The 26,801-nt window shown below is 49.7% G+C and overlaps 2 long non-coding RNA genes across 3 annotated transcripts; one reads left to right on the top strand and one right to left on the bottom strand.

Moving 5' to 3' along the window:
- Positions 1-371: 371 nt before the first annotated feature.
- Positions 372-7,526, bottom strand: LOC124097386 (uncharacterized). 2 transcript variants are annotated; one of them, XR_006853190.2, is made up of 4 exons: positions 7,259-7,526; positions 5,543-5,666; positions 5,020-5,133; positions 372-562 (listed from the first exon to the last, which is right to left on the bottom strand). It is a non-coding gene; the product is annotated as an uncharacterized LOC124097386 (long non-coding RNA). The 2 variants fall into 2 exon arrangements; XR_006853189.2 differs by having other exon boundaries at positions 5,020-5,666.
- A 14,662-nt stretch (positions 7,527-22,188) lies between these two features.
- LOC131424455 (uncharacterized) lies at positions 22,189-26,177 on the top strand. Its single transcript, XR_009227475.1, has 3 exons — positions 22,189-22,354; positions 22,494-22,753; positions 23,997-26,177. It is a non-coding gene; the product is annotated as an uncharacterized LOC131424455 (long non-coding RNA).
- The last annotated feature ends 624 nt before the right edge of the window (positions 26,178-26,801 follow it).

The raw sequence follows: 26,801 nt of genomic DNA, 5'->3' as shown, positions 1-26,801 counted from the left end.
GTGGCTCCAAGAGTAAGTGACACCTGGTGGGGTTGAGCTACACTCACCTGTTCCTTTGCAATCCTACCCCTTTGCCCTTTTTTGGATAGAATAGGTTCAATGGAACCTCCCCTTGTGTGTCCCCTATATAAGAATAAAAAATTCTAGTGTATCTCTCTCTTTCCATGGACCCCTAAGGTCACAGAGCTGTCCCCGGATTTTGAAAAAATACTTCTGTGTGTTTGTGGGCTTTCCTCACCATTTTCTTAAATTATTGGAATACTCATATTTTGTGAACCCAGCATTAGGTCACCAGCTAGGATGGCGATATTGTGCATTTTCTTATATTTCATATTCATAGTATCACAGAACATTAGTTCCTAGTGTAGTACTCAGCAGGTGTTTATTAATTGAAGATATGTTGAGTTCAAACTTGAAGAAGCTGGCAATCCAGTCCAGAAAACCAAATATTTACATGTCAAGATGAAGTTCAGAGCTGGTCTTAGTGCCACATGCCTGAAGTTGTGGCTACTCAGGAGGCTGAGTTAGGAGGATTTCTTGAGCCCAGAAATTTAAGACCAGCCTGGAAAACATAGCAAAATCCCATCTCAAAACAATAACAAGAATAACAAAACAAAAAACTTGAATCTTAGAACAATTCAGTGACTTATCCAAGGTGGTTACTAATAAATCTAGAATATTGAGCTACACCTTAGTATGTCTAGAAAAGTTCCAGCTACCATCCCCCAAACCTCAACTTGAGGGCAAAGTTTCTCAATCTTGACACTATTGACATCTAGGACAGATAATTCTTTGTTGTGGAGGGCTCTTCTATGTGTGATTGAATATTTAATACTATTTCTGGCTCTTATCCTTTAAAAGCCAGTAGGAAATGGTCTTTACACCTAGGTTGTGAAAATGTGGCAACTAAAAATTTCTCTAGACATTGCCAATGAGAACCACTGCTCATCAGAGTTAAACACTTCCTTGATTTTTTTGGGAGTTTTCTCTGGCAGAAGTTTAGAATTAGAGACTGGAGCCAGGCGTGGTGGTACATGTCTGTAATCCCAGCAACTCAGGAGGCTGAGGCAGGAGGATTGCACGTTGGAGGGCAGCCTCAGCAATTTAGCAAGGTCCTAAGCAACTTAGAGAGGCGCTGTTTTATAATTAAAAAGGAGGCCGGTGATATGGCTCAGTGGTTAAGCACTCCTGGGTTCAATCCCAGGCACCAAAACAAAACAAAAAACAAAACAGAATTAGAGACTGGCACTCCTCTCAGGAAGCCAGAAAATATGGAAAAAATCCAAACTGCTCCATCCTGCCTCTGCAGAACCAGGAATGGGTGTTGTGAACTCCCATCAATCATCTATCATCATGTCTGAGTCAGCCCTTCTTCTACAGGCTCACAGGGCTGAAATGGCAGGCAGGGAATGGATAGGGCATGAGGTCGGGCAGATGACGGGGCTTAGAAGATAGGCACACTTGCTGTAGCCAGAAACTTCTGGACAATATGTAGGCAACAATTCAGACCCCAGTAGAATGTGACGCAGAGAACTGAGCAGGCCTTCCCAAAGAAGTGAGCGTGAAAGTCCTGGGTGAGATCAGCACCGCGGACAGCTCCAAGGGAGGCTGGATTTCCAGACACTAGGTTCAGTCAAAGGAATCCTTAAGGAATCCTTTCAAACATAGGCATACCCTGAATACCCTTTCCCCTACTTAGCCCTTCCGCCAGGACCTGAGTGCTTTTGAACGACAATGTTGAGTACATTCATTACTAAAATAACCTTCACCACTACGCTATGAGATTTCGTATGAGCCTAATATCACAGATGTTATGGATCTGGAAGCAGGCTCAGTGTTATACAGATAAAAAAAAAATCAAAGGTGGGATCAGGGAGACTTGCTTCAACTCTGGTGTTTCGCCAATATATTCTCCCCCAGTCAAAGATTAAAGCATCACAACCTCTACGAAGAACTTCCAGAAATGTGCTCTCTCCAATAGAATCAGCCACTTCCTCCCCTGCCCCTCACTCTCTGAAGCCATGCCTCATACACAGTCCACTAGAATATCCACAATATCCTACACATGTTTACATGTTGTCTATACTCCACAGCAAAACAGAACAGGAGAGAGTCCATAAATATAACATATTAACTTAGAACTCATTAGGTGTCAGATTCAATGCCAAGTGTTAGGGATTCAGAGAGACCAAGACAGACAGCACCCCACCCTTTATACAGCAAGCTGGAAGATAAATAAATAAGTTACTACAGTAAAATTCAGAATGCATTTTAAGAAGGGAAAGCAACAGGATCAGAGAAAGATTTTAGATTTTCGTTTTCAATAAAAATAATACATACTTATTATAAAAATCAAGTAATACAAAAGAATAGAAAAATGAAGTTTAGAATATAACCCCTTCACCACATTTGATACAGGGACTGGCTGTTAACACTTTGGTATATGGTCTTTGAGAACTTTTTCTAAACATACACAAAGATAGCAATGTGATTCTAGAAAATGGGAGCATGCTCTACAGATTGTACTGTAGTTTGCTTTCTTCATTTAACACACTAAGGTCACCTTACTAAAATGTTAGTAGTGATTAAATTATTTTTTAGAGCTGTCTATATTATATTATCTGTATATACAAGAATATACTTATTTTGCCAGTTTGATGTGTTATAAATGAATCATTCCTTCAATTAAAATTTTTATTACTGAATTTGAACACTTTCAAGTTTTTCTGGGATCTGCCTATTCATATTATCAATATGAATGTGAGAAACATCAATGATTTCAGCACAGAATGCCATTCGGAATGCCAAAGAGGCATGCTTTTATCCTCTGAAGATTTCCTGCATGTTCCAGTCTTGGAAGTAGTGGGGATATTAGTGAATATACACCTGAGGAGATGCCATACTGAGCTAATCCACATACTCTTTTGTCACTTTAATAATATTCCAGTGTGAAATAAAATCTGAGATTGTCATCCCTTTATAATCCTATACTTACTACAAAACAGACCACAATTAACACCAATATTTTCTTTACATCTTCATGTATGTGTGTATGTGCAAGTATGTGTATATGTATGGACATTACATTTTTTTGTACACATTTTGTATTTTCCCAAGCTGCTCAATACCAAATCACATGTATGGAGTATAACTTACATAATTTGTTCCCTTATGTAGGACAATTAATTTTTCATTTATCCCCATTATAAAAAATGCCGTGAATACATAAGTCCTTTGGCCCGACAATTCTATTTCTATTAACTTAACCCATAGATAAAATGAGCACATTTACAAAATGATGTTATGTATAGGATTATTCACTGCAGTGTTATTTGGCTATTGTGGCAACTCTTTTGCTAATATAAACAATCTAAATGTTTAGTAATAAAGTTCTGTTTAAGTAAGTTAGGGTCCAGGTTTTCCTAGGTACAATAAGGTATCTGAAACAATATCCAAAATATATTATGCAAAAAAATTAAGGCAGAGTCATATGCTACCATTTGTAAACAAAATAGGAAGGTGTGTGTAACTCATAAATATACACACATTTGCTGCATGTGCAAAGAATACTTCCAGAAATATATGCAAGAAACTGATAACACTGGTTACGTCCAGGGAAAGAAAATAACTTCATAGAGGGACAGGTATGGATGGGAGATTATTTGTTGAAAAGTCTTTTGTGTCATTTGAGCTCTGAACCATTTAAATATAAATTTATATTGTAAATATGAATGTGAGGTCAACAGAGAAGTGTCAATCATTTCAGCAAGGAATGCCACTTAGAATGTCAAAGAGGCATTCAAAAAAAGTTAAAATTCAGCTGGGAGTGGTGGTGCATGCCTGTAATTCCAGCTACTCAGGAGTCTGAGGCTGGAGGATCACAAGTTTGAGGCCAGCCTAGGCAACTTAGTGAAACCCTGTCTCAAAACAAAATTTAAAAAAGGACTGGGATGCAACTCAGTGGTAGAGTACCCCTGGGTTCAATCCTCATGACCAAAAAACAAACAACAGCCCACAAAACTTTAAACTCATTTTAATTAAAAATAAAAATTATGCATATAATTTTTTGATCTGCATTTATGACTATTAAGATAGACTTCAAGAAGTGTAATTGAAAGATGAGAGTGGGACTATTTTTAAGGCTCTTGGGGGTACTGCTAAAATATTTTATGGAAAGATTATTCCAATCCAATGCCTGTCAGAATTTTCTCATAATCTGACAGTTATGACAGATGCTGCTGATTGTCTGTGCAATGTCCACTCTTTTCTTTTCTTGCTAACAAAACCCTGATTTTGTTCAGAGTGGCAGTGTCTCCGCCTACATCTACTTGGCCTTCTCTGTACCCTGAAAGGACACAGCACAGTTCTGGTCAAGGAGATGTAGGTGTAAGTTGCTGGGCAGGCTTTCAGGAAAGTTCTGTACCAGGAGGTAAGCTGAATTACAGTAAGTTTTTTGCCTTTTTAAAATTTTTAGGTTGGAATCAGGATCTATGCTACAGGTCCTAGCACTGAGCAACCAAAAGACACTGAGCACGAGGACAAAAGCCACCAGGGGAGGATGGGGAGGCAGAAAAAGTTTCCTGGTGACACCACGCAGCCACCATCCTAGCTCTGGGCTGTCTCTGCCTCTTTCTTCTTATTACCTAAGAAAAAGAAGACCTAAGTCATCGGTTTTCTGTTCTGAATTTTCATCCGTGTTCCTAACTGGTTCAACAAGAAGGATTCTGTATGTCTGGATGTGAAAAGTCATGCCCAGAGGAAGACCTGGAGAAGATAAGAAAGATGGACACGCAACGAAAACACAGCTTCGCCTTTAAAAATGAACGAAAGAACAATGAAAACACAGGTCAGGAAGATGATATGAAGATGATAAGGGGGTCTGAAGGTGTTTCCGCTAATGACTTCAGTTGCTTCCGCTGTCCAGGTAGGATCAGGAAGCTACTTTAATACTTCAAAAGGAACTGTCCTGGCCACTAGAGAGCCAGGCAGTTGCAAGATCTCCTTGCTGCCAGTTCTTACCAGGCTCAGCTCTTGATTTTCATCCATCAATCTTACTCCAGTTTAAAGGTCATGCCTGGTTTGAAGGTCTGACTCCTTGGTCATTGAGAAAGGCAAAGAAATTGAGTGACTGTGCTGTAAACAAACAGATTTCAAAAATTCAGTCTCAGGCTCCGGTATCTTCAACGTCTCTAAAGATGGGAAAAAAAATGTTACACTGTATTGTTAAGAAAATGGGTGGAAAAAAGATGAAGAAGAAGAAGAAGAAAGGAAAAGAAAACTGGCATGTTCAGTACAGATGCAATTTTCATCAGTAGTTTGTTGGATCCACACTGGGAGAAATGCCCATTCATAACTCTAAAGTCTAATGTTGGTCAAAAGACCAGAAACATTTTATCCTTGTGCTTGAAGAAGCAGAGAAAAAGTATATCTCTTGAAGCTGAAGCCCACACTTTGAAGTATTTTATGAATTCCACAGTTTTTAGCAATTTTAAGGAGCAGTCATGCCACCTGGTGGATTTCAGGGGTGAGAAGTTGCCCATACCCACTAAGACCAAGTTCCTCTAATTCTCCAGCACCACGCCTCTCCACAGTTTCCTCTGAACAGGCTCAACTGGTCCCAGTCCAACTCAGAGAAGTCCAAGCACACCCATGAGAGTTACTGCCTCCTGAAACACAGAGTATTTTCTTCCTTAATAACCAACTATCCACACAAACATCCCACAGAAAAAGGGGAACCAGCACCTTGCAACACAGACAGGAAGAAATTCAGAGGGTGTTTGTTTCTTTCTTTTTCTTATTATTATTTCCGGGAGGCTAATATTCCATAATTATGTAAAAACTCCCTGAAAAAGGTAAAGATGAAGGTAATAAACTAAATGTGCACAACCAATTCTGATTCCTCTAAATCCTACTAAAATTGCAGTAGAGTGATTTTTTTTAAAGGCAAAAAAATGAGACACAGCTCAAGGACAGGGAAATAAGACAGCATACAGGAGGAGTGGTGACATTCTGAAACCTGGCAAACAGAATCTTATGCAGGCAGTGGGCATGAGAAGACAATCGATTCATGATTCTGCAAGATGCTCAGGGACTAGTAGCTTTGGGTGGCTCTGGAACGAGTTATGAAGGGAGACAGAGAGGGTCGGAAGCTGTTTAAGCAGTTTTAGATTTGTAGATCCTTTACTTCATTCTGTTGGGAAAATATCCCTTAGGCATTCCAACAAAAGCAGAGCCAGGGGGCCCCTGGGTTGGGGATACCAGGAGGGTAGATTCAGTGACTACCTGTAGTTGGCCCTTCATATCAGTGGGTTCTGCTTCTGTGGGTCTTACTGTTATGGTTTAGATATGTGTCCCCCAAAAGCTCACGTGTCAGACAATGCAGGTTTAGAGGTTTAGAAGTGAAACGTCTGGGTTATGAGAGCCTTAACCCAATCAGTGAATGAACCCCCCCCCCATAGGGATTAACTGGGTGGTAACTGTAGGCAGGTAGGATATGGCTGGAGGAGGTGGGTCCCTGGGGGGATGTGCCTGTTAGGCATATATTTTGTCTTTGGTGAGTGGAGCTCTCTCTCTCTCTGCTTCCTGATGCCACATCCTGAACTGTTTTCCTCCGCCACACTCTTCTGCCATGATATTCTGCCTCACCTTGCTATCTGTGGATCAAGACCTCTGAAACCGTGAGACCCCCAAACTTTTCCTCCTGTAAATTTTCTTCCCTAAAATTGTTCTTGACAAGTCTTTTGGTCATAGCAGAAAAACAAACAAACAAACAAACACAACAACAACAAAAACCCAAAACAACACAACAACAACAACAACAAAGGACTAAAACACTTACCAGCTGTAGATAAAAAACATTCTACAAAAACTGCATCTGGGGGCTGGGATTGTGGCTCAGTGGTAGAGCGCTTGCCTCACATGCTTGAGGCACTGGGTTCAATCCTTAGCACCACATAAAAAAATAAAAAATTAAAAAATACCAAATAAAATAAAGATGTTGTAAAAAAAATTGCATCTGTCCTGAACTAACTCATCATTCTTTTCTTGCAATTCTCTAAACAGTAAGGTCTAACAATTATTTATATAACATTTACATTGTATTAGGTATTACAAGCGATCTAGAGATGGTTTAAAGTGCGTGGGAGGATGTGCCCAGGTTATATTCAAATACAGTGCCATTTGATATAAGAGATGCAGGAATGCGAGGGGAATGTCCAGGAATCAGCCCCCACAAATTCCCAGGGACAATTATACATACTGAATTCTTCATTCCTTGCTTCCTCTTCACTCTTGATTCTGAGTTACTGAGAGAACACTGAGTCTCTAAAGGAAAAACATCCCTGTTAAAATATAGAACAAATAATTAATAAACCGTTTGTGAGCCAGGTAAAGAAGCTGAGGAACAAAAAAGGGCCAGAATGTAAGGACACAGTGAACGGCTCATAAGTCACTTTGTAACTTTGCAGTTCCTTATAAATTTTCTGGAATGTAGCAAAACGGGAAGGAGACCTCAATAAAAACAGACCATGAACCTCATGAGACCAGGAGCTAATATTGAATTGAACCATGAACTTTTGGCCTGCTCACCCTATCCAACACCTGACTGCCAGAGACACTCATGTAGGGTGAAACCTGCATGCCAGACCAGACTCCCTAGTGGGTAAACAGCATCTTGCTCAATATTTCCCAGCCACGAGAAAGCCAGCTTCTTTGGCTCATACATATTCAACTAATTATGTACAGACTTCACCTTAAGCCTTGGCATATGCCTTGCTCCCAAGATTGTCTTCATTCTGCTCTGAGAGTATCCACTTTCATTTTCTGTAATAAACATCCTTTTTTTTTGCTACTAAGAGCTGGTCTGGGGATATAGCTCTGTTGGTAGAGTGCTTGCCTTGCATGCATAAGGCCCTGGGCAACACACACACACACACACACACACAAATTTCTTTCTGCAGTTGTCAAGCAACTAGAAAGTTTGAGTAGAGATCTCCCTTGGACCCCTGTACAATGACAGTTGTGTCAACAAAAATTCACTAGGAAAGAATTAAAAGGAGGCCTTATTTCAAAAAGTAGTTTGTAAACTGGGAATGTCACAGGAAGAAGGGTCCAAGGAGTTCTCAGAGAGAAGAAGGAACTTGTCTTGAGACCAGAGGGATTCTTGGCATGTGTGACAGAAAAGAATTTCAGCACATGGCAGTCAAAAGCATAGACAGAGGCTTATTTAAGAAAGTTGAACACATTCAAGGGAGAATGGGGACAATCTCAAGAGAGATAACAATGGGCTGGTGTGGGGTATTAAGATTGACAGAAGCTCATTGCTAGGAGCTGGACTAGAAGCGGAACTACACAATTTCATGCCAGTTTTCCCTGCACTTGAGCATTGCCTTCCTGTTCCAAGGGCATGTCACTCAGGAGTTACAATTGCTTATGGGTGCTTTTTGCATTTCAGTGGCTTATGGGCACTTCCTCTGAGATTCAGTATCTTTCCCTTTATTCCAAAAGTCCTACCTCAGGAAGACACAGACTTCAATACAAAAGAAAAGTGTACGTCAAAGGAACAAAGAGAGGGGCTTGCTTATTTAGAGAAAGTTCCCCACCCAGGTCCCACTCTGGTCCCACTATATAAATGAAGAACACAGCATGGGAGAAGCAGTTAGTACTGATTGGTTGGTTTCAGGTCACAGCCCCATTGATCACATCTAGGTGGCAAAATGGGAGGTCACAGAGGTGGTTTATCTTGGCAGTTGAAACAGGAACATGCCCAGGCAAAAGCCACAAAGTTAAGTTTGTGTTGCCTCTAGGAACAGAGTGTGTATGACCCCCAGTCAGCAAACAACTACCAGATTCCATTTTGAATTTGGGCCCAGTTTGCCACTTAGAACCTTTCTTAGAGATGCAGCTTTTCTTAAGGTCCAAAGTTCCAGAAACCTAGCAGCCCAGGTTTTACCTTCCAGTTACAGGAGTCTGGAAGAGTGTCCTCTTAGGAATGTCAACAGCCCAAGAGGAAAAAGCACAAAGACTGATAATGGGGATTCCCCAACAAAAGATCCATAAATATTATCCTTCAGTACAGAACCCAGTTAAAATCCCCACCCAACACTCAGAACTTACAGTTTCATTAAAAAAAAAACTCTTTAGTATGGAATAGGTTGAGAAATGTGCAAAGATACCATCTCCTTATACCTTTCACCTAATAAACCTTTTAGTCTCTCACTCTCAAACATGAGACTGCCACAGATTGCCAGACATTAAAAGGATTTTAACATAAAAGACAGATGAGCAAATAAATAGAAAAAAACAATTTGAGGAAACTGAAACAGAAGAAAGTTCATAAAGAAGAAACACTGGCACTAATGTCCTCAGGTAAGAAGACAGTGCCTCCACAAAAGACGGGAACCTATTTTTCAAAGAGCAGAAACACAGAGAAACTTTGAAAGTAAAACCATGATAGCAAAATTTAAAAATTCAATAGGTGTTTGGGGAAAACAAGTTATGGAAATTTATCAGAAAGCACAGTCAGAAGCAAAGAGATGGAGAGAAAAAAGGGAAGGAGATTAGAAGGGTTCCCAAGAGAGGAAAAACATGGATTTTTGAGAATTATCAAGGAAACAATTCTAAATAATCTTCCAGAACTGAAATGTACAGGTTGCAAACTGAAAAAAAATTCCCAGTGGGAGGGGAGGGGAGGGGGCATGGGTTTAGAAATGATGGTGGAATGTGATGGACATCATTACCCTAAGTACATGTATGAAGACACGAATTGGTGTGAATATACTTTGTATTCAACCAGAGATGTGAAAAATTGTGCTCTATATGTGCAATAAGAATTGTAATGCATTCTACTGTCATATATAAATAAAAAATTAATTTAAAAAATTTCCTAGAAGACAGCACAATGAAAAAGGAAAGAAAGAAAAAATGAACCACAATAAAGCGTATCATCCTAAAACTTCAGAATAGAGAAGAAAAAGTAACATTCTGCAGTCTTCCAGAAGACTGAAAGTGCAGAAGAATAAAAATCTGATTTGGAATCAGAATGAATTTGAAATTCTCCACAGCGGCCCTGGAAATGAAAAGACTGTTGAAGAATGCCTCCCAGGTCCTAAGGGGAGAACGGCATCCAAGTCCGACTCCTATATCCAGCCAAACTAAAAATGGAATGTGAGGATAGAACAAAGGAGATTTTTCAGACCTGCAGAATCTCAACACATTTCTTAAGTTCTGTGACTCAGAAAAATTTTTAAGTTTGTGCTTCCTTAAAATGAGGAAGTAAACTAAGAAAGAGAAAGGCATGGGACCGGAGACCCAGGAATCCAAGGAGAAACAAAGCAGATCCTTGAATGATGGTGAAGGACATCCTAGGAGGTCCGCAGTGCACCAGATATAGAAAAATATTCATCCAGATTGAAACATGGTGATTCACTGGATAAGCATTGCCACCATCAAAATGTTATGCCTTTCTTTTTCTTCTGCTTGTTGATGCTATTGGTCCAGACCACCACTGTGCATTACACAGCACAGGTTAGTGGTTAAAGACTGTGACTTAGGGAATCTCAGCTCTGCTATTTATAGCAGCGTGACCTTAGAAATAACATAGACCTTATGCTATGGAGATTCATCTATAATTTGGTGACAATAATAACTTCTGTCTTATACGGTTATTGTGAGGATTAACTGAGTAAAAACCCAAGAAATGTAAAAGAAGAGTACCTGAAAAAAACAATCCACCTTGTTAGACATCAGAACAGCTCTTTGGGGACAGGAGAGATGGGCTTAGGTGGTAATGTGAAGGGAGCCCTAGGAAGGCTTCTAGTTCTAGAACACAATCTTTTATTTTTTCATTTGAGTGTTAATATTTTTAAAATTTAAAATTTAAATTTATTTATTTATTCTAATTAGGTATATATGACAACAGAATGCATTTTGATTCATTGTACACAGTTGCAGCACAACTTTTCATTTCTCTGGTTGTACACAATGTAGCATCATACCATTTGTGCAGTCATACACATACCTAGGAAAATGATGTCCATCTCATGCCACCATCTTTCCTGCCCCCATTCCCCTCCCTTGAGTGTAATTTCAAAGTGTATTCAATGTGTGAAATTCATTGTGCTATATGCTTAAGATATTTGCAATTTTCATGCATGTATTATATTTCTTTAGAAAATTATGTTTTAAAAATGTATGCCTGAAAATTACAGGGAGGTCAACTAGCATGAGACCACCGCGTCTGTCTTCCCTTTTGATTGGTGTGGCATCGTCATAGGTCACTCTGTGATCTGGTTGCCTAGGTAACCGAGACAATTGCCCGATCTTTAGGGTGCAAGCGATGCGACTGTGTTTTCATGCATGGGTGTGCCTTCCCACGTCCCCATGGGTGGAGTTATGCTCACCTGTTCCTTTGTAATGTTACCTCTTGCCCTGTTGGAGATAGAATGTTCCATGGAAATGCCTTTTGTGTGTCCCCTTCTCTTACACTGCCCTTGGGTGTGGCCTACCCAGGTGTCAGTCAACCTGGTGACAATAGACATTATGAAGCTAGACTCAGCCCCTTGAAACCTGACCCCTTGGCTCATTTGAATGGTTTCTCCTCAATAAAAGGGGTCAGCACATGCTCATGCACTCTCTCTCTCTGGATCCTTAAGGTCAGAGGAGCTGTCACAGCACCCCAAAGAAAAAGGTATTTCTGTCTCTTGTGTGGTTATTTTCTGCAGACCAATTAGCCCAGTTCTGCTGGAGTAACCCCTGAGCCTTTTAGTTGTGAACATAAACCCGGCACAGGTGGGCAGAGGGGATGACATTCATAAGGCCCACAGGGCCACTGCTAAGTTGTCCCAGGATCACCCACCACACCCAAGAAGGGACAACACCCTTGGAAAGAAAAGGATGTGATTCCATTGGGAGGGCTTGAGTGTTGTAACTTTCTTCTTCTTCTTGTTTTTTTTTTAAAGAGAGAGAGAGAAAGAGAGAGAGAGAGAGAGAGAGAGAGAGAGAGAGAGAGAGAGAGAATTTTTAATATTTATTTTTCATTTTTCGGTGGACACAACATCTTTATTTCACTTCTATGGGGTGCTTAGGATCGAACCCAGCACCACACGCATGCCAGGCGAGCGGGTTACCGCTTGAGCCACATCCCCAGCCTCTGTACCTTTCTTCTTGATCCCCACAATTCTTCTTCTATACATTTTTGTGCATTTTCCCCAAGGGACAGAACCCTGGAGAAACATGTTCTCTGCTGGGTGCTTAGATCACAGAGAATGCAGTGTTCTCCTGTTGTGTGTCAGGGAGATCTTCATCAATTTGTGGAAGCATTTCTGCATGTCTCTGTGTATTGGAATGTGTACCCTCTGCCAGGGGCTACCAAACGTCTTGTGTCAGGGGACCTGGGAAACCTTCCAGACTCTGTTGCTCAGGCAGGAGTTCAATGCAGCATTTGAGATGAGGATGGCTCTGAGATAAAGAGATGATAGAGCTGTTAGACACGCTAGCCAGAAATAAAGGACTGGATGGGAGACAGATTCACTGAGCTACCAGTGCAGGGCCAGGTAGCAGTTCTCAGGCTGTTTCATAATGCAAATGCGGGGGAGGAGAAAACAGAAATCAGTTTCAGGGAAGCTAAAGACGAAGGACAGGAGAAGGTGAGGCCAGCAAAGTGCTGGGACAGGAGGGTCCTCCATAAAGAGAGGTTTCTGCTACTTCTTGGGTGGTTGGGTTTAAATGCGGAAGAACTTGTCAACTCCATGTGTCATCAGCAACACACAGGACAGGAGTCCCCTTTGCTTTTCTTTCTTGATTGAACTTGAAGCTGTCAGAACAAACTTCTCTTATCTCTTTCTTCCCATCCAGCCCTTTCCTCTAACTAAATTTGGAACATCACTGAGTTCATCTCTGATTAAAGTCCCCGTGGCCACCACTCAGTTCTGCTCTTGGGCTGGGAATGCAGCCATTGACACTGGGAAAGGACAATGCATGGTTCTGTTCCAAATTAATGCTATTTGCAGAAACCAGCAGTGGGACACTGGGCCAGAGGCTGCAGTGTGCAGAACCCCTCTCCCTGCCACATGTCAACTCTTGAAGTCATTGTTCAGAGCACACACACCCTGTTTTCTCTTTACTTCTCTCCAATAGACAAATACAGTTGGTCCCCGACATAGGATGATTGAACTCAGGGACTTTCCCACTCGACCATGGTGGGAAGGAGCTGTGCATCCAGTAGCAGCAGGTGAGTGCTTCACTTTGGCCCTTTGGTCCTTTCCAGGGCTAGGGATATGCAGCAGGACACTCTCTGGAGATGGAGGGTGGTGCTGGGAGGCCCAGCTCCCAGCCAGCCTTGTGCCCCAGGGGAAATAGCAGGTGCCCTACAGTGTGCTGCGTTTCCACTGTGTTTTGAACAGAGCTACTCGATACATGACATGAATTGGTCAACATTCTGTTACAAAATAAGCTTCCTGTAGATCCTCATGCCCGACTGTAGGCTAAGGCGGTGTTCTGGGGAGGTTGAGTAGGCTGGGCAGAGCTCTGACTTGGCAGGCTAGGTGGGTCGATGCCCTTGTACTGTCCCGGGAAGATCCAACCTGGCAAGTCACAACAGAGATCTGGCACTCTGTGGTGTCACAGGTGTTGCCAGCACTACCCGCACCCACCCCCATCCCGGGCTCAACAGGCCATGAGTGTAGCCACAGGCCCACCAGGTGGTTCTGATGAGGCTCAAGGTATGGGGGTGAGGTTGGCTACCTGGGTGGGTGGGGGCAGCTGGGGAAGGCTTGGCATCCACAGCAGGTGGCATCCTAAGAATTCCTGCCCAGAGTCTCCACATACATCAGGGGATTAACTTTTATTCTAACTGCAAATTAAAAGAATTTGTGTATGTGTATACTTGTTCAGGAAAAACAGTTTGAGAATTTTCAGCCAACTTTCCGTGTGCACACACTTTACCCCGAGAATGTCTTACCCAGGGTGCAAACAAAGAAATCCCTAGAGGGGAACAGAAGCATGTCATCATTTTTGTGAAAACACTATATTCATGTCCATATTTTCTTTTTAATCCTCATATTTGACAGGCTAATAGCTATATATTATATTTAATGTACACTCGCTAATTAGAAAGATTGAGTTTATTGAAAATTTCTTTTCAGAATATTCATTAACATCGCACATTTCAAAAATGCACAGTTATTTACTCCCGTAATACACAAGTAGATAATGTCACTGGACAATCAAAACATGGGACATCTTGTTCACATGTCTGAAAGGGGCATAATGAAGGTGAAGTCCAGAGCAGAGAAAGGCTGTCTGGAATTTCATGCAAGTGCAGCCCCAGACACGTGCTGATCTTGGCCCACTGGAGAAGACAGTCTTAGAATCCCACCTCTCCTCTGGGAAATGCACTAATGGTTTCCCAGCCTGTCCTGTGCTCAGATGAGACCCTGCCACCAAGCAGCCACGGCCCTCAGGCAAGTCACAGCCCTACCCCCAGCAAGGAACTGGCAACTAGGCAGAAGAGAGAACTTCCCGCATGAGCAAAATTCCCGACACTGCTCTATGGGGGAAGCTCTTCCCCAGCAGCTCCACTGGCAGAGCTGGCCTGTTTTCCAGACTGCCATGATATTTGCCACAGCACAGGTGAGAATCTGAAGAGAGGTGTTGCCTAAGTTCCTGTTTGGACCTGGCCTCTGTCACTCCAAGGGTGCTGGGCCAAGGACACAGTCCCTATGCGCGCTAGTCTCCTCTGTAAGACGAGGATCACCACCAGGTGCCCCACAGGGTGATGGCGAGAATTCGGTGGCAGCAACCGCGGGATGCGCAGTTGTGCCTGGAGAAACAGGAGTGGACAGAGGGCAGTCGAGGGTGACCTGGGCCCGGGCTGGGACGCAGAGGGTGACCACACTATTGCCTGGAGGTTGGGGGCGGCTCAGGGCGTGGACAGACTGGGTCCCAAGGCAACAGCCATGTGCCAGAAGCCTGCATATGGGTTATCACCCTGTGGGCTGAAGGCATTTGCATCTGTGTTGCCGCCTAGTTTCTTCCAGTGGTTTCTGTGGTTTGTTGGTTTGGTTTGGTTTTAAATCATCCCTGGGGGTTAGAAACAATTCTAGGGGAGTCTTGGGGTGCAGTGTGTGGGGTGGCATCTGAGCCAGGAGCTCTGGATGGGAGAAAGCGGACGCCTCCGGGTGGGCGCAGAGGAGCAGCGAGGGGAGCCGGGGTGTGGCTGTGCGTGTGCCCACTCGTGGGCATCTACACTCTGCTGCTGGAGGAGGAAGCTGTCCAGGCCCAGGGAAGGCGGGCAGGACCTTGAGGTTGGGGGCTGAGTGGTGAGAGTGAATTTCACCTCACAGGCCATTCTTGTCCAGATGAACACTCGAGAAAACATTAGGACTGTCCCACAGCTCTGACAGGTGGGCCCTGCATGCCCTTGCCCATCACCAAGGTGGCAGCAGGCTTCAGAGAACGGGAATGGGGCAGGGTTTCTGGGGCTTTCGGCGACCTTGGGCTTGTCCATGTGGACTTTTCTTGTGGGTTTGGGATCATCTTTCTGCCACGTTACGGGATTCAGTGGAACCCGCCTTAGCGACCATGATGAAAACACACATCGGGAGGGTCAGGGGACCCGGGCCCAGCTCCAGGAAGCCAGCCACGCGGGTCTGTCCTCTCCTCTTGCCACTACCCTGAAGCACACTGGAACTCAGAGAAGCCAGGCTGGGGGGCTCCGCAGAGCGGCTGTCCCCAAGGAGGGGAACACGTCCTGTGGGGCGCACCTTCTGAGGGGACCGGGGCACCTGCCCAAGGGCCTCGGGCCCCAGGGCCTGGTGAAAGATCACTCTGCTCCCTCCTGCTCCTGGCCCTGCACGCATCCTCCTGGCCTGGAGAGCCACCTGGACATTGCTCAGGCACACCACCCCCACCTTCTCTGCGCCAAGGGGAGGGCTCTGCCTCTCACCTCAGCGCCCCCCTCCCTCCCAGGCCTGGCACAAGGCAGAGCTGTCAAGTCGGGGAGGGGAAAAGCAGCCCTGGGCTGAGGGACAACAGAGCATCACAAAGTCATGGGACCACGGCCAGCCCCGCCGGCCCCGTTCTGCCCCTGGGTGCAGTGGGCACCCCCGTCACTGATGGGCACAGGCACCTTTGGAAGGTGACTTCAGGAGCAGTTACAGATAGATGTGAGCCCTGAGGCCGGGCGTCGGGGTCTGCTCCATCTCCGTCAGCTCAGCCCAAGGATGAGTCCTCACCATACCACGCCCTGCTCTGTCCACCACTCGCAACCCGCCCCTGGGTGCCACCTCTCCCCCCCAGGAGCATCACACCCAACTCCTCCCAAGGAAGGCACTGCCTCTCACCCACCACTGGCCTTTCCCTTCCGTCCCTAAGACACAGATTCTGGAACCTCTCTCTCATGCGCCCCTGCTAAGTCCTGGATGTTGGTGTCCCCCAGCGTCATCTAAAGAACCTATTTCCAAGGTGACGGCATTAAGATGTGGACCCTTTGGGAACGATTCAGTCATGAGGGGCAGGGGGACCAGGGCCCTCATAAGGAGGCCGGGCGGCCCCCTCAGCCTGTGGAACTCAGCCAGGAGGGCCGTGCGTGAGATCTGTGCCCTCACCAGACAGTGAATATTCTCCCGCCCCATGGCGTTGGAGGACTGCCAGCCTCCGTGACTGGGAGCCATAAGTCTCTGTTGCTTATAAGCTACCCAGGCCGAGGGACTTTGCTATGGCAACCAAGGGCACCAGGATGGGCCCCACCCCTTCGCCTGACACCCCGTACCCTCAGGATCCAACATCTCAGAACATCTGCCCTTCCGAGCCATGCCACCGGGCAGGGCCACCCAAAGGCCATGGAGCAACACACCTTCTCTGTATCGCTCATAGGCTCCCGGAGGTCCCAGCCTGGGAGCACAGCAAACACGACAAGAATCTATCACCAGATCAGAGAGAGGACCCCAGGAGGCTTCAGGGAGAGCATCAATCAGGGGACCAGGAGCACACCCCCTGCGGCCTCCTGCCCCACCCGGACAGGGGACAGGGCGGTGGAGGAGGCTCCAGGGAACCACTCCTATGAGGCGCACGTTGTCAGTGGCAAGAAGGAAGGGACCCGAGGAACCAGGTCCCAGAGCCCAGGACCCCAGACATCAGAGCTGCTCCTATGGACAAGAGGGATATTGACACTCCGAAGAACAAGCCAGTCACTGACTACCTCGGCGAGTCTCTAAACCCTGGGGCCTTTGTGGAGCTGGCGTGACGTCCCCAGGACCAGGCAGGGACCCCATCAACCAAGTCCCTCTGAGTACGCGGCTGCCTCTGCCCACCTCCTTGTAGGAGGGGGACAGGGCCACATTCTGCAGACTCAAGCACGTCCCCGGCTTGGACACTGTCACCAGCAAAGGAAGGTCAGAGCCAGGGCCATGAATGCCAAGACAGCTAGGCAGTCCCAGGACCAGCAGCTGTGTCACAGGCAACCATCTTCCGTGCTGCCCAAGAGTGTCCTGGCCCAGGACCCGCCAGCGGCGGTCGGTAGGCTCTGGGGACACAGGACCCCAGCATCTGCCTCAGGCTCCATCAAAGGGTGAAATAAAAACCAGAGGCATTGGATTTGGGGTCTTCATGCACGGAGGAGGGGGCAGTAGAGAAAGAGCCAGGTTCCAATCAGACCCATGGGGCTGTGGGCAGAGACTCCCCCAACTCCCAGCAGTCAGAGCTGCCTCTGCGACCTTGGACAAGGGGACCAGGCTCCTATGGCCACCCCCTGTGTTCCCAGTTGGCTCTGAAAGATGCTTTCCACCACTATCCTGAAACCATCTTCCACCCCCGATCCACCTAGAGGTGTAGAAACTCTGGAAGCAGCATGCTCCCACAGGGCCACCTCCACAACCCTTGGGCTGGCTGGGCTCCCAGGGACCCTCTGCTTGTCCCCAGCCAGGCTCTCCGTGCCCACTGTTGCCCCCAGGAGCCACGCGATGTGCTGGCTGCAGCCAGGCGTCCTTCGGAGAACAGGTCAGGAGCTCCCAGGACTTTGTGCTCACACCTGGAAGGGCTTCACCTCTGCCCCCGAGGGCCTGCTGGGCTGCCCCGCCATGACCGGGCCATGGCCAGAGGCCCCATGGCCTTCCTCACTCGCCCATTTCTAAGCTCCTTCCCTGCACCTGCCCGGATGTCCCATTGCTGGAACATCTCGCTCTTGTCATGATACATTTCAAGAGGAACAGATTCAAAACACTCCATGACGCTGAGCAGCTTTCTGTGGAGAAGAAGAGACAGAGTCCAACCAAAGGCACGGATGAGCCGGACTGTGCTGCTGTCCCTCCCGCTGGCACTCGGGCCGCCTGGTGTGGGGTGCAGGGGAACACGCAGGGCCCCCGCAGCGGGCACCTACAGCTAGCCTGCAGGGTAGCAAGAGACAGAGCTGCTGGGTCTCACAGGATGTGGAGGGCGAGGGGGGCTGCGCTCCCAGAGCCAGGGGAAACTTCATCCACGGGGGAGGGACAGTGGCCAGCTTCCTCCTGCTGAGGGCAAAGCCCACCTGTGAGTTTCCCAGGGTCGCCCTGGGCCTGCCCCCTCTTCTGGTGTCCCCTAGGAGAGAAGGGAACAGGAGTCCTAGGCTCTGTCGCATCTGGTGAGGAGCCGAAGAGCAGATCCCGGCCAGGTCCCCCCCTTTGCCACTGGGCTCCAGAGCAGGGCTCTGCCTCTCGGTGGCCCCTTTGGCGCGTCGCGACTTCCTCTCCCTCTCCCAAACTCAGAGGGGGCGCAGATGCCCAGCAACAGGAGGGGACAGGTGTGAACTCTGGCCAGGCGCTGGGAACACCACAGACCACAGGTGGATGGTGGGACGCAGGGGGTCAAGCAGGATCCCTGACCTCCCCCCAGCATGCCCCAACATGAAGGGTCAGAGTAAAGGGAGGGCAGGATTGGCCTCAGCCGACCCGTGAGGGCAGGAGCAATGACATTACACCTTGAAGGAGGAATCTCCACACAGTCCCTAGTGCAGGAAGGGTCCCCTCCCCCCACCGCAGTGGGGACTCAATTCCAACCTAGCAGCACAGTGCACAGGCCTCCAAGGGGCACGTGTCCCTGCCAAACCCACATACAGAAGAGGGTCGGGAACAGGGACGAGTTTCCCGTGCCGCGTGGACAACTGCCCAGGGACAGGGGGGCAGTGCTGGCTGGGCCGGGTCCAGGGCTCACCGGGCCAGATCCCAGGGACCGGCCGGGCGACAGGCATCTGCCACCCTATGGGGTGTACCTCTGCATGTGACAGCAAGGTCTCCCGCTGAGTGTGTGCCTGGAGGTGGGGAAGCTCCTGCCCAAGGACACTCCGTTTTGGGGGGCAAATTGCACTTTTGTGGACCTCAAGGATTGCCAGCCTTTCCTGGCCAGAGTATCCTTTCAGTCAGACGAACCACCGTGGAGAAATGGGGCCCCGTGGGAGAGGGCTCCAGGGAAGGGAGAAGGTCCACCTCGTGCCATGCTGAGGTGAGGCCCTGCAGGGCGCAGGCTCCACCTGACCAGGCTGGTGCGCCTCTCCTCCTGGGCCCCAAACACAAAAGTGCCCGAGGGCATGTTCCCAGCCCAGTGGCTTCCCGCAGAGCCCCCTGTGCTCTCTCACATCCTTCTTTAGGAAACCCAGCAGGGTCGCGTCCTCAGTGCCAGCGGTTGTCTTCTGGGTTGAAGAGGCCTCTGGGACCTTCCCCTGCCAGGGTGCACCCCGGCTGGTCCCCTTCAGGGACGCACAGCTCAAGCCCCACAGGCAGGTCCTGCACCTGGAGGAAGGGGCAGTGCTTCTGCCTAGTGTGGCCTCTGCTCAGCCCACTGCGGTCACCTCAGCAAACAATCCACGCGGGCCTTCTTAGTCGTCCACGCCCGCGCCAGGTGCACGTCCACATCTCTGGTCAGGGCCATCATGGGGAGGAAGAGCGGCTGCTGGAAAAGAAGGGCCACAGTGAAGTGGAGCCCGCAGAGGAGGCTGGCATCCTGGCAGTCTCCCTGAGGGAAGCAGAAGAGGGGCCTCGGAGGCCTCCCGGTGCGCCCCTCCTGCCAACAGGAGAGGTCAGGCTCAGGGGCTCACCACGGTGGTTAATGCTGTCGTCTAGTTTCAGCCTTCTTCATTCTCTGGTGACTCTTTGAAGGTTCGAAAGATCTGTCTAATCTATCCATGTGGACAGACAGACAGACCGGCTGCCTGATAGCTATATTTGCATCATTTATCTTCATGCTCACATTTGGCCAGTGGGAGCCCCTTCAAAAGGGCTATGGCAGCCCATCGTGGTGCTGCACGCCTGTCATCCCAGCACCTCGGGAGGCTGAGGCAGGAGGATCACAGGTTCAAAGCCAGCCTTGGCCACTTAGTGCCAAGGTCCTCATCAAACTAACACGACCCATCTCAGAATTTAAAGGGAAACACACACACACACACACACACACACACACACACACACATTCAATATATAGGGACTTGCACTGGGATCCCGGTTTCAGTCCCTGGTTTGAAAAATAAAAAGTCTATGGTGACCTCTGCACATGTTCCCACACTGTCTCTGAGCACTCTCCTACTTTCCTCCACACCAGATATTGCCACATTCTCCCTGCGCTTCTCTGATACAGCCCCATATTCTGTCATTTCTCAGTGGAACCCAGGTCCCCAGTGGAGATTGCTTGTGAAACCAAGATCCACGCACAAAGCGTGCATCACGATCACTTCCCTGCAAAATGCGTGGCTGAGTCACATAAAGGATCCCTCCCTTTTCCCCTGTAGCTTCAGACCACCTTTAGTGAGAACCTGAAGGCTCTGATGGACAAAGCTGCATGGAGACAGTGAGCCAAAAGGGCAAGGAAATAGGAGAGCGCCTCTGGGAAGTGCCAGCCAGTGGGTTTCAGACCTGACATCCCAACCAATCACAATGCTCCACAGAGGCTATTTCCAGAATGTCCTTGAGGGGGTCCCAAATCACTTAGTCGTCAAGGATGGGGTTCAATGTGGTTCTGTTTTCTTACAAATGAAAACCAACATTCCGGCTGAGGGACATATCAGCATTCTGAATAATGCCAGGGTCCTACTCTGTCACTGCAGTCCCCTGAGAGTTGTACAAGTGCAAGGTGCCCCAGGAAAACAGATTTTGGCAAATGCTCTCCAGCCCACCATGCTGCCGTGAAAGACGGGGAAGAAGAGCTCTTACTTGCTAAACGTCCCAGGCGCCTCTTGGTTGACTCTGCCCCACACGGGTGGCCTCCTCAAGAGCCCTGGGCCACTTTCTAGTTTCCCCTGGCGGAGGAGGACTCAGTGGAGTCCGTGCCTTTTTCCAAGTGGACGGAGGTGGCCTCTTTGGACACGTGCCTACAAGGCTGTCGCCACTTCTGCTGGCCGCAGAAAAGATGCCCCAACACCAGCCTGCCGCAAAAGTCATGCTGCGCAATGGGGGACCAGAAGGACGGCCTCCTGTCACCGGGAAATAAACGGAGGTTGAGAACCGAGAACGGACCGACGTAAGTCAGAAGTTACTAGGGCGATTCTCCGCAAGTGTCCGACGGTCTCCTGGGGGGCAACGGGAACCCGGGAAAGGAAGAGCCAGCCGTTGGTGGCCGCGACGGGAACGGCTCCAGGTGAGAGGTGGTAGCGCTTTCTGGAAAGAATTCTAGCTGCAGCTGTTGAGCAGCTGGGTCTGGGCTCCTTCGGGGTCCTTCATGCTGTCCACATAAGAGAGGGAGAGTTTGGATAGTGGCAGTTCCTTTCATTCAGGAAATTTGCGTTTTAAGCTCTTCTGGGACAGGTCAGTAGCAGAGAGAAGGGGAATGTATGGAATAAGCGCGTACTTTCTGCCACTGTTCCCGATGAACCTTGGGGTGATGGAGTCACAGAAGGGGATCTGGCTCGTGGTTTGCTGCACATTGCTTGGAAGCATGTCTAGAATTGAAGGCCTGCAAATAGCCATTTCTCGACAGAGATTTTTAAATATGTGTACTTAAACTTTTAAAATGAAAAGAAAAACCATCTATGTCCCTTGTTTCCATATGCTTTGTATCCCCGCCCATGCAATTTGACAACAGCCAACTGGGGACAGAGAACAGTGGTTCCTCCAGAAAGCGCGGGAGGCGTTGCGCATCAACGGCCAGCAGAGGGCGCGCGCCTCGCCTTGACCAACCGCCGCCTGCAGCCCCGCGCCACGTCCTCCCCGCGGCGGTTGGCGTCTCTGGTCTCCAGCGACGCTTTCAGGCGAGAGAAGCCCAGCTGCAGCTGCTGCGGGTCCGGGGCCTGGGGAGCGCTCCTGGAGAGTGAGTAGAAGCGCTGAAGCGTCTCATCTAGTTCGTTGCTGCCTGACATTTTGTCCCGCCCTCGCATGACATGCGGACGTGCAGCCACCAGGTGAGGCCGGCTCTTCCTTTCCCGGGTTCCCGTTGCCCCCCAGGAGACCGTCGGACACTTGCGGAGAATCGCCCTAGTAACTTCTGACTTACGTCGGTCCGTTCTCGGTTCTCAACCTCCGTTTATTTCCCGGTGACAGGAGGCCGTCCTTCTGGTCCCCCATTGCGCAGCATGACTTTTGCGGCAGGCTGGTGTTGGGGCATCTTTTCTGCGGCCAGCAGAAGTGGCGACAGCCTTGTAGGCACGTGTCCAAAGAGGCCACCTCCGTCCACTTGGAAAAAGGCACGGACTCCACTGAGTCCTCCTCCGCCAGGGGAAACTAGAAAGTGGCCCAGGGCTCTTGAGGAGGCCACCCGTGTGGGGCAGAGTCAACCAAGAGGCGCCTGGGACGTTTAGCAAGTAAGAGCTCTTCTTCCCCGTCTTTCACGGCAGCATGGTGGGCTGGAGAGCATTTGCCAAAATCTGTTTTCCTGGGGCACCTTGCACTTGTACAACTCTCAGGGGACTGCAGTGACAGAGTAGGACCCTGGCATTATTCAGAATGCTGATATGTCCCTCAGCCGGAATGTTGGTTTTCATTTGTAAGAAAACAGAACCACATTGAACCCCATCCTTGACGACTAAGTGATTTGGGACCCCCTCAAGGACATTCTGGAAATAGCCTCTGTGGAGCATTGTGATTGGTTGGGATGTCAGGTCTGAAACCCACTGGCTGGCACTTCCCAGAGGCGCTCTCCTATTTCCTTGCCCTTTTGGCTCACTGTCTCCATGCAGCTTTGTCCATCAGAGCCTTCAGGTTCTCACTAAAGGTGGTCTGAAGCTACAGGGGAAAAGGGAGGGATCCTTTATGTGACTCAGCCACGCATTTTGCAGGGAAGTGATCGTGATGCACGCTTTGTGCGTGGATCTTGGTTTCACAAGCAATCTCCACTGGGGACCTGGGTTCCACTGAGAAATGACAGAATATGGGGCTGTATCAGAGAAGCGCAGGGAGAATGTGGCAATATCTGGTGTGGAGGAAAGTAGGAGAGTGCTCAGAGACAGTGTGGGAACATGTGCAGAGGTCACCATAGACTTTTTATTTTTCAAACCAGGGACTGAAACCGGGATCCCAGTGCAAGTCCCTATATATTGAATGTGTGTGTGTGTGTGTGTGTGTGTGTGTTTCCCTTTAAATTCTGAGATGGGTCGTGTTAGTTTGATGAGGACCTTGGCACTAAGTGGCCAAGGCTGGCTTTGAACCTGTGATCCTCCTGCCTCAGCCTCCCGAGGTGCTGGGATGACAGGCGTGCAGCACCACGATGGGCTGCCATAGCCCTTTTGAAGGGGCTCCCACTGGCCAAATGTGAGCATGAAGATAAATGATGCAAATATAGCTATCAGGCAGCCGGTCTGTCTGTCTGTCCACATGGATAGATTAGACAGATCTTTCGAACCTTCAAAGAGTCACCAGAGAATGAAGAAGGCTGAAACTCGACGACAGCATTAACCACCGTGGTGAGCCCCTGAGCCTGACCTCTCCTGTTGGCAGGAGGGGCGCACCGGGAGGCCTCCGAGGCCCCTCTTCTGCTTCCCTCAGGGAGACTGCCAGGATGCCAGCCTCCTCTGCGGGCTCCACTTCACTGTGGCCCTTCTTTTCCAGCAGCCGCTCTTCCTCCCCATGATGGCCCTGACCAGAGATGTGGACGTGCACCTGGCGCGGGCGTGGACGACTAAGAAGGCCCGCGTGGATTGTTTGCTGAGGTGACCGCAGTGGGCTGAGCAGAGGCCACGCTAGGCAGAAGCACTGCCCCTTCCTCCAGGTGCAGGACCTGCCTGTGGGGCTTGAGCTGTGCGTCCCTGAAGGGGACCAGCCGGGGTGCACCCTGGCAGGGGAAGGTCCCAGAGGCCTCTTCAACCCAGAAGACAACCGCTGGCACTGAGGACGCGACCCTGCTGGGTTTCCTAAAGAAGGATGTGAGAGAGCACAGGGGGCTCTGCGGGAAGCCACTGGGCTGGGAACATGCCCTCGGGCACTTTTGTGTTTGGGGCCCAGGAGGAGAGGCGCACCAGCCTGGTCAGGTGGAGCCTGTGCCCTGCAGGGCCTCACCCCAGCATGGCACGAGGTGGACCTTCTCCCTTCCCTGGAGCCCTCTCCCACGGGGCCCCATTTCTCCACGGTGGTTCGTCTGACTGAAAGGATACTCTGGCCAGGAAAGGCTGGCAATCCTTGAGGTCCACAAAAGTGCAATTTGCCCCCCAAAACGGAGTGTCCTTGGGCAGGAGCTTCCCCACCTCCAGGCACACACTCAGCGGGAGACCTTGCTGTCACATGCAGAGGTACACCCCATAGGGTGGCAGATGCCTGTCGCCCGGCCGGTCCCTGGGATCTGGCCCGGTGAGCCCTGGACCCGGCCCAGCCAGCACTGCCCCCCTGTCCCTGGGCAGTTGTCCACGCGGCACGGGAAACTCGTCCCTGTTCCCGACCCTCTTCTGTATGTGGGTTTGGCAGGGACACGTGCCCCTTGGAGGCCTGTGCACTGTGCTGCTAGGTTGGAATTGAGTCCCCACTGCGGTGGGGGGAGGGGACCCTTCCTGCACTAGGGACTGTGTGGAGATTCCTCCTTCAAGGTGTAATGTCATTGCTCCTGCCCTCACGGGTCGGCTGAGGCCAATCCTGCCCTCCCTTTACTCTGACCCTTCATGTTGGGGCATGCTGGGGGGAGGTCAGGGATCCTGCTTGACCCCCTGCGTCCCACCATCCACCTGTGGTCTGTGGTGTTCCCAGCGCCTGGCCAGAGTTCACACCTGTCCCCTCCTGTTGCTGGGCATCTGCGCCCCCTCTGAGTTTGGGAGAGGGAGAGGAAGTCGCGACGCGCCAAAGGGGCCACCGAGAGGCAGAGCCCTGCTCTGGAGCCCAGTGGCAAAGGGGGGGACCTGGCCGGGATCTGCTCTTCGGCTCCTCACCAGATGCGACAGAGCCTAGGACTCCTGTTCCCTTCTCTCCTAGGGGACACCAGAAGAGGGGGCAGGCCCAGGGCGACCCTGGGAAACTCACAGGTGGGCTTTGCCCTCAGCAGGAGGAAGCTGGCCACTGTCCCTCCCCCGTGGATGAAGTTTCCCCTGGCTCTGGGAGCGCAGCCCCCCTCGCCCTCCACATCCTGTGAGACCCAGCAGCTCTGTCTCTTGCTACCCTGCAGGCTAGCTGTAGGTGCCCGCTGCGGGGGCCCTGCGTGTTCCCCTGCACCCCACACCAGGCGGCCCGAGTGCCAGCGGGAGGGACAGCAGCACAGTCCGGCTCATCCGTGCCTTTGGTTGGACTCTGTCTCTTCTTCTCCACAGAAAGCTGCTCAGCGTCATGGAGTGTTTTGAATCTGTTCCTCTTGAAATGTATCATGACAAGAGCGAGATGTTCCAGCAATGGGACATCCGGGCAGGTGCAGGGAAGGAGCTTAGAAATGGGCGAGTGAGGAAGGCCATGGGGCCTCTGGCCATGGCCCGGTCATGGCGGGGCAGCCCAGCAGGCCCTCGGGGGCAGAGGTGAAGCCCTTCCAGGTGTGAGCACAAAGTCCTGGGAGCTCCTGACCTGTTCTCCGAAGGACGCCTGGCTGCAGCCAGCACATCGCGTGGCTCCTGGGGGCAACAGTGGGCACGGAGAGCCTGGCTGGGGACAAGCAGAGGGTCCCTGGGAGCCCAGCCAGCCCAAGGGTTGTGGAGGTGGCCCTGTGGGAGCATGCTGCTTCCAGAGTTTCTACACCTCTAGGTGGATCGGGGGTGGAAGATGGTTTCAGGATAGTGGTGGAAAGCATCTTTCAGAGCCAACTGGGAACACAGGGGGTGGCCATAGGAGCCTGGTCCCCTTGTCCAAGGTCGCAGGGGCAGCTCTGACTGCTGGGAGTTGGGGGAGTCTCTGCCCACAGCCCCATGGGTCTGATTGGAACCTGGCTCTTTCTCTACTGCCCCCTCCTCCGTGCATGAAGACCCCAAATCCAATGCCTCTGGTTTTTATTTCACCCTTTGATGGAGCCTGAGGCAGATGCTGGGGTCCTGTGTCCCCAGAGCCTACCGACCGCCGCTGGCGGGTCCTGGGCCAGGACACTCTTGGGCAGCACGGAAGATGGTTGCCTGTGACACAGCTGCTGGTCCTGGGACTGCCTAGCTGTCTTGGCATTCATGGCCCTGGCTCTGACCTTCCTTTGCTGGTGACAGTGTCCAAGCCGGGGACGTGCTTGAGTCTGCAGAATGTGGCCCTGTCCCCCTCCTACAAGGAGGTGGGCAGAGGCAGCCGCGTACTCAGAGGGACTTGGTTGATGGGGTCCCTGCCTGGTCCTGGGGACGTCACGCCAGCTCCACAAAGGCCCCAGGGTTTAGAGACTCGCCGAGGTAGTCAGTGACTGGCTTGTTCTTCGGAGTGTCAATATCCCTCTTGTCCATAGGAGCAGCTCTGATGTCTGGGGTCCTGGGCTCT

The sequence above is a fragment of the Marmota monax genome, unplaced genomic scaffold (genome assembly GCF_021218885.2).
Source record: "Marmota monax isolate L192 unplaced genomic scaffold, Marmota_monax_Labrador192_F-V1.1 WCK01_AAM20220418_F8-fsc00020, whole genome shotgun sequence".
Taxonomy (NCBI): Eukaryota; Metazoa; Chordata; class Mammalia; order Rodentia; family Sciuridae; genus Marmota; species Marmota monax.
Note: the sequence above shows the minus strand (reverse complement) of the source record. Positions and strands in the feature narration are given on the sequence as shown.